Genomic DNA, 6,625 nt, shown 5'->3' with positions numbered 1-6,625 from the left:
GAACGTACCGACAGCTCTTGTAGCCTAGGTCTTTACTTGTTGTTCACGCTCAAACGCGAATTCAGAAATAAGATCCTCTTATTCTCTTTTTCTGCTTATTTTCATTTTATTCTTTCATATTGATCGGGTCGTGTGTGGCCCAGCAGATAACCGGGACCTTCAGGGAAGACTAGGTTAACTTGGCTTTCCTCCGATTAACAAAACTCGACGGTGTGAATTTCGGTTCCCACAATAACCATAACCCCACTTTCTCACATAAGGAAAAGGCAAACCACTAAAATGAAAGCAAAGAAACTTCGAAGTTGTTGAGATCAACCTGTGTCAATGAATCAAGCTCATGGTTCCAAGCTCCCTCTCTGCTGTCGTAACAATCAAAGCACCATACTTTTATCTAAACCGGACTTAACATGAGAAAACTGGTGCATTTGGCAGTTTAGCTACAGCTTTATCCGTAGTTGAAGCCGCCACTACAAGCCAGAACACGACAAGAATAAAGCAAAGAAAAAACTTTGGTCAGGTGTTCTTCATGACCAAAACAGACAAGAAACAGAGTAAATACATAAAATGTTGCCAATCAAAGACTTAAAATCGTAACATAGAGAATATAGGTGAAACAAAAACAAGGAAAAAGCCAAACTTTAGCCAAGAACAGGGCAAAAAATAAACTTTAGCCAAGAACAGAGATTCTGGTGTTTGTAAGACTTCGAAAATGATTAAATTATTGAACTGAGATATGGAAGATAAGAGAACAAACCATGATCATTGCCGGAAGACTTAGCAACTAGCAAGCTGTTCTCGGAGAATTCTGTGTCATACAAAACTTAAAAACAAACAAGAGATGTTTTTGATGAATTCTGGATCCTTCTTTCTTCTTGTTATTGTGTGGACCAATTACCAGTCCACAACCATTTCCAACTCTGCTTCTCAGAAACCTACTTGTCTCAAGTCCACCTTCGTAGCATGTGTGCATAGTTATATCATCCACTTCCATTTCTAAATAAAACATACAAAACACCCACAAATCATATCATCAGCCATCAAGCATCCAAGTGAAACTCACCAGAAAGTTGGAAACTTTTAAGGTTATTTTACAAACCTTAATGACAACATAAGTAACTCCTTTGTCAACGCATAAGTAAGTCCCTGAGCGCCGAGTGTTCTTCTCCGAGAACTTCCTCAATATCTCCTATGGTTCCGCTGCATCAAACCCACAAACAACAATAAGATAATCCAAACCCAAATATCAATATCCCGAAGGTTGAATCAACAGGGGATTGAAGAAACTTTTACATTGGTGGGTCTGGAGGGATTGGGGGCTCTGGAGGTTCAGACGGTGGTAGAGAGAGCAGCAGCTGATGGTGGTGCCACTGCTAGACGAAGCGGCGGCGGGGACGTCACCGGCGAGATCTGAGTTGATGGTCGCAAACTCAGTGAAAGAGGATGGAGGCGTGCGTCGTTATCATCACCAGTCTGTACGCCGTCGTTCGAGGCTCGTTCATAACCAGCACCAAGAAAATGACTTAAGAAAAAAAAAGTAATTTTTATCATATCGAAATATTTTGTCAAAGCCAAATTTCGCTAAGGCGGTTAAAAAAATTATTTTCCCGCGATAACAAATATAGCGTTTAGAATTGAAAAACGCTATAAAAAAAGCAAGAATTGTTGTATAATAGAAAAAATGTCATAAACGCTATGATCTAATGCTACTAATACCTACATTTTCTGTAGTGATTAGGTTAAAACTTGTCAGGGGCAATCTTGTAAATTGGTGAAGACTTGGGCTTCAAGTCGGCTGTGACCAAACGGGCTTTCTCCGTGCTTCGCTGTCGATCGATGTCAAGATATGAACATCGATCGATTATTCCTCTCCAATATCGACCGATGGTCGAGCTCGATGGTCATCTCGGGTGCTTCCTCCAAATATCTCCAAAATGCTCTAAAATCATCACTTATCTCCAAATCACTTCTGATCTTATAAATATAATAAATAGACTCTATAATATAATAATTATTAGTAAAAACACATTTAAACCATGGATTAAAATGGGTCAAATCCATGGTCTATCAACTCTCTCAGACTTACCCTTTTGCTTGTCCTCAAGCAAAACAAACAGGTAGCCTCTCTGAAAGAGGTTCTAAAACAGCAGGGACTCACATGATTTAAAACTTAGAATCATAACCTCTACATGATTGCAATCCTAAAAAGTCCTAATCACAAAAGCACATTATACCATATCCTAGCTTAGCAACCAAATTCATCTAGCCAACAACTTAGCAAATCTTGTCTGACATTTCCCTCTACCAACCTCATTTCTTAGCATAAATAAAAGTATATGCTTAACTTTGGGAGTATCGATCACAAGATGCAAGGACTTTCAAACAAGTATCTGGACCTGCAGGTAAACATTAGTTCTTATCCTCTCTATCTACTAATTTTCTCTCTTAGTCAAAATCTGCTTATTTAGCAAGATCATTGACCAAGATTGGACAGGCTTCCATGAATCAAGCCTTAATGGTGGTTGCCACTAAGTCCTGTTCACTTCTTTTTGACCTATATCCTAAGATTATTTGTGAAGCAAGCCTTAATGGTTGTAGCCACCAAGTCCTATTCTAATCTTTTACCTATAGAATTTTTATGAAGCAAGCCTTAATGGTTGTAGCCACAAAGTCATGTTCGAATTCCTTCCTAATAAATTTCTAATATAATAATAATATATAATTTTTTTTATCTATCTATCTATTTATAATTTCGAAAATAGAGAGATAATGGGTGATTAATCTATCTACACAAGGCTTTACCTTCCAGACTTGTTTGAAGAATCCGATCCCATGCATACCAAGCCCCAAGACAAGCAGTTGTGTCAAGTTTAGTGTTGGAGGTCAGCTTTGGTTCCTTCAAACAATCTCAGCAAGTGTGAATAGTTGACAGGTTGATCCACTTTAGTATCTTTAGTACTATCTGCAATCAGTAAATCTAGAATGGTGCTAAAGAGTTGTTAGATAACAAGCAAAATCTATAAGTTCATTATCTCCTTCTTGACTCAATAAAACTTTTTGAAAAACTTTTTAAAAAAACTCATAAATAAATTACTATCAGTAAACCTCCCCTCAGACTTAAACTACACTCCCCCCCAGTGTAAATTCAGTCGGAGTTATGGTGATAATTAAATCATAAGAACTCAATGTAACAAGTTAGAATGATATACCAGACCGGAATGGATGTCGACTGGTGTAGGGTTGTTGATATCGGTCGTGACAGGGTAGGCAATGTCGATCGATGTCGACAACTTCTCGTCGGTCGATACTCACGGAAATCGTCTACTTGGATCTATTTTTTTTATTTTTATGACCTGCAATAATTAAAAACCAACATAAATAGTATATCAATAAAAACTGAATAAAAATTACCTAATAGGCAAGTTCTAGTCATTTAGCTTGACTTTGGAGGTGATTGGGCTAGTAGTGTTGAAAGCTGGAACTTGTTGGAAGACAAGTATCCATCTCTTCTTTGCGGTTGTTGAACCATGTACCAGTGAAGTCTCTCATAGCTTCATCCCCTCTCGCCATTTTTCTTTCATTGTTGCAGTTTTGTTTTTCATCCTCTGCAATCTTTCTTCAAGACTCTCCAGGTCGAACTGATGTCTCCTAAGTGTGGCGTAAGTGTCAGCTGAGATCTCCTCTCCATGGTAATGTGTGTCGGATATGTCTGATGTCATCTTTGGTACTAGCCGGCCTCGGTTGTAGCGTCGTCGACCGATGTTCTATGATGAATGTCGGTTGATTTGTTGTTGCCTCTGTCGATCGATGTCGATCCCTCTGGTCGACGGGAAATGTAACTCTGAATCTCCACCAATTACCCTTGCATAGCTTCAATCTTGGAAGTCAAAGCACTGATGTTAAGATCCATTAAGAAATAGATGTCATCACATCTCCCATCAAGCCTCTCTTCTGTAGTTTCCAGAGCTCTATAGATCTCTTCTGCCAACTAATCTATCTCTTCCCTGGTGTGAAATTTTTGTTGAGAATTCATCGTATGTGGGCGTGGTGGATCATTGTCGACCGATGTTGGCATCAGGTTGTCGATCGATGTTCGTTGACGAATGTTGATTGATGTATGTTGATCTATGTCGATCGATGACGATCGAACAACGTCAGTCGCATTCTGAATTCTGGCTATGTCTTGCTTCATCTCCTCCATGCAAGTAGTTAGCCAACTGATACTATCATTCAATGGATAGTAGACACCATCAAGCTTCTTCTGGAAAGCTTCTTTGTTATTCTCTTGTTCTCCACAGACTCCATAGAACATCTCATTGATCTCGTCCTTGGTGTAGATCTCTAGTACCAGCTTTGTCTATGTGAATAGGTTAGCATGTTCAGGAAGACATATATAGCTTGGCTAATCTCTCGAAGCTCTTTCCAGAACTCTTCTGATATTCGTGTTGTGAAGACGAATGATGTTTCCATCTAGATCTCTGGTGTATCCCTGTTCATCTCTGTAGATGCCATACTGATCCTTTTCTTCCCAGTAGAATCTCCTGGTACCGTGGGAATCAAAAGCTCTTCTGCAGAATTCTTGCTGTCTGTCGATTGATGCTGGGATGGCAATGTCGGTCGATGGTCGAGTGGGATTGCGAGACCTTATTTTGAAGCTTTTGTCTATGCCACCAGCTGCGTCATAGAACTCCTTTGTATCATTCTGTTGGTATTCTGGAATGTTGCGTTGATGAATGAACAAAGTTTCTGCTCCATTGGCTGTCTGAAAGATGTCTGCAATATCTTTTCGAGATACATTCAATATACGTTCATCTATTTCTCTTGCGTGCCCATCTGGGTCCCTGAAAATACCAAATTCGTCTGGAGTAAGATACTCGTTATTAAATTTATCTCGTTCGCTTACAATGGTTATTGGTTTAGAGCGGATGTCGATCGATGTTGAAGGATTTCTGTCGATCGATGTTGAAGGGTTTATGTCGATCGATGGAAGGTGTGCTCTGTCGATCAGATACGTGTATCGTGTTCTTCCCCAAGCAGTTTCTGATTGATATTTAGCTATTTGATCTCGTCTTTGCATGTTGAGAAGTTCCTCATAAGTGAAACCTTCATGTAGTTCATCTGCTCATGGCTTTTAAATTATTGTTTCTACTGCATAGCTTTCGTGATGGTGATCATCTGCCCAATTTCCAATCGAGTAGTCTCCCTCTCTTACTCGGTTCACTTCCGCGTCGTTCGATGAGTAGTTGGCGATGTCGGTCGATGCGCGTTTTCGGTTTCTCTGAGGAGGTTGAGTATCGATCGATGGTGCATTCCTTTTCCAAGAGGAATGATGTAGAAGTGTATCCTCCTCATCAAGGATGGCTTTGTACTTGGTAGCTCGTTATTCCACATAGTCTTCATCATACTCTTCTGTATGCATGTGTTGTTTGGTGTATGTGGCAATAGTGGGATTGTAGTAGTCATTCTCCCAATCATCTGGACGACTATCGACCGATTCTTTATGTGGTATGTCGGTCGATTTCTGATTGCCATTGTCGATCGATGTTGCTGTGTGAGTCTCAATCGATGCTGAGTATTCCGTCTCGTACTCGACTCCACAATGGCAAGCTGCAGTGATTCCTGGATCATTGATTCTTCTGGAGGACATCTGTGGCTTCTTGACTGGAATGGGGTCATAATGGGCATTAGGATCTATGAGTGTTAGACACAACTGGTTGGTTTGCAAGTTGCACACTGCTCCCACTGTTGATAAGAAGGATCTCCCAAGTAGTAGAGAAGAGTTCCTGTTTAGCTTGATGTCCAAGACATGGAAATCAACTGGAACTAGAGAATTATCAATATGCACCTCTAGGTCTCTTACAATTCTTCCTGAGTTCCTCTGGGACCTCTGGGAACAATCCACAAAAGTGAACAGTTCCTGTGAAGGCTCCACCTGCAGACCCAAATGGTCTGCCATAACCCTAGGTAGGATGCTGACTGACGCTCCTGTGTCGCACAAGGCATGTAGAAATTCAATACCCTTCACCGTGCATGGTATTACAAATTGCTCATGATCACTCTTCTTCTTCAATGTAATCCTCATTCTCATGTTTTCTCTAGCTTTACATAACATTCTCTTGATGTCTTCTTCATTCTCTCTAGTTTCTCTGAAGAACATCCACAATCTGTCAGTATAATAAGCATCCTCGAATGGCTTATCTATAGAAATTCTGAAGACTCTCTTTCGGAAATTTTCCTTTTCCTTTTCATTAGCCCCCCTCTTCAGATGTTTCACCACTTTTTCCTTTCTTCTCCTTAGGGTTCTTCCAGTAGGAACCCTATCCTCTTCCATAGGATCTTCTCCATCATCTGAAGGTGTTCTAACTGTCTCTGGTGGGTTTTCTGAATGTTTTGGTTTGGGCCTGAGTGCATTAAGACGTGCAACATCTATCTTTGGCATCTGCACTCGATAGGTAATAGGTGCTCGTCGATCGATAGGCGCTGGAGGCTGTCGATCGATGGCGGCCTTTGTTTGTCGAGCGATATTATATTTTCCATGTCGATCGATGGAGGTATCAGCTCGTCGAGCGATTCGAACGTTATCAGGGCTGGGCGGATGTGGGTGTTTTGCTGCGAACTCCTTGTGAGT

The 6,625-nt window shown here is 40.6% G+C and overlaps 1 long non-coding RNA gene across 1 annotated transcript; it reads right to left on the bottom strand.

Moving 5' to 3' along the window:
- Nucleotides 1–199: 199 nt before the first annotated feature.
- Nucleotides 200–1,506, bottom strand: LOC106304941. The gene is made up of 4 exons (XR_001262873.1): nt 1,291–1,506; nt 1,097–1,197; nt 755–993; nt 200–467 (listed from the first exon to the last, which is right to left on the bottom strand). It is a non-coding gene; the product is annotated as an uncharacterized LOC106304941 (long non-coding RNA).
- Nucleotides 1,507–6,625: the final 5,119 nt, after the last annotated feature.

This window comes from Brassica oleracea, chromosome C7 (genome assembly GCF_000695525.1).
Source record: "Brassica oleracea var. oleracea cultivar TO1000 chromosome C7, BOL, whole genome shotgun sequence".
Classification (NCBI taxonomy): domain Eukaryota; kingdom Viridiplantae; phylum Streptophyta; class Magnoliopsida; order Brassicales; family Brassicaceae; genus Brassica; species Brassica oleracea.
This window is presented reverse-complemented; position numbering and strand designations above follow the sequence as displayed.